The following is a 1,007-nucleotide window of genomic DNA, read 5'->3' on the forward strand; positions in this document are numbered from 1 at the left end:
TGACTGGATCTGGGATTAACTGAAATGAAAGAGATCTTCTTGATTGGATCATCTGAAGCTGGAAGACAGACCCTAAATGTGGGTGTTACCTTCTGATGGCAGCCCATATAAAAGGCGAAGGCAGAGGAGAACGCCCGGCTTCTGGCTGCTTGCCGTCTCTCTCACTGGTGAGTTCTTTTTGCTGCTGTAGACTGAAGACTAGCTGATTTTTTGTGATTTGTCAGACCTTCAGTGCCAGATTGGGACTACTGAGACATCCAGCCTCATGGACTGAGCGACTATGGGTTCTCAGTCTCTCCAGTGTGGTGTAGCCATTGTTGGACTACTTGGACTATCCTGTGAGCTAAGCTGATAAATCTCTATACATATATATTCATTCTACCTGATCCGTTTCTTTGAAGAACCCTGACTAATAGACTTATCAGGCAGCAAAGAGTTGTTAATATTCCTTTAGATAAATTGGGGACTGCTGTTCATTTTCCCAGTTCTATGCTGGGTTACTATCTGGGAGTCCCTTTGGTCACCCTGGATAACAACTCAAAAGAAGGTATCTCCAATCTGGCATTGTTGCTTGGTCTGTAGCCTTTAGCTATACATATGGACTCTTAAAAATTATATTGGCCCCTTTAATCTTTGGTTATTACTTTCCTTTTGGGTATTTAAGGCCATACACTTGGCCCAGATAAACCAATTTATTTTTATTCTTAAGGTCGTTTGAGGATCTGTTCCTCAGGGATCACATGGGCTTAGGAGGAGCCCCTGGTTCCTTTCTTTTACCAGTTTCACCTATGTCAAGATAAGTCAAAAGTCCTGCTCAACTATGGCTGGCTTCGCTTGGCATGGAAGAAATGATTGCTCTCTGTTGACCCTCTTATTTGTAGACTGGACACTGGTTCAAATCCATCTCATGGTGTCTCCTAGGCCTCCTTGATCAAGAAGACAAACGACCCACCACAATTACAGGACATTTTGAGAGATGCTCATAGTCTGCCGGAACTAGGTGACCT

The sequence above is a fragment of the Nannospalax galili genome, unplaced genomic scaffold (genome assembly GCF_000622305.1).
Source record: "Nannospalax galili isolate Female #2095 unplaced genomic scaffold, S.galili_v1.0 scaffold158, whole genome shotgun sequence".
NCBI lineage: Eukaryota > Metazoa > Chordata > Mammalia > Rodentia > Spalacidae > Nannospalax > Nannospalax galili.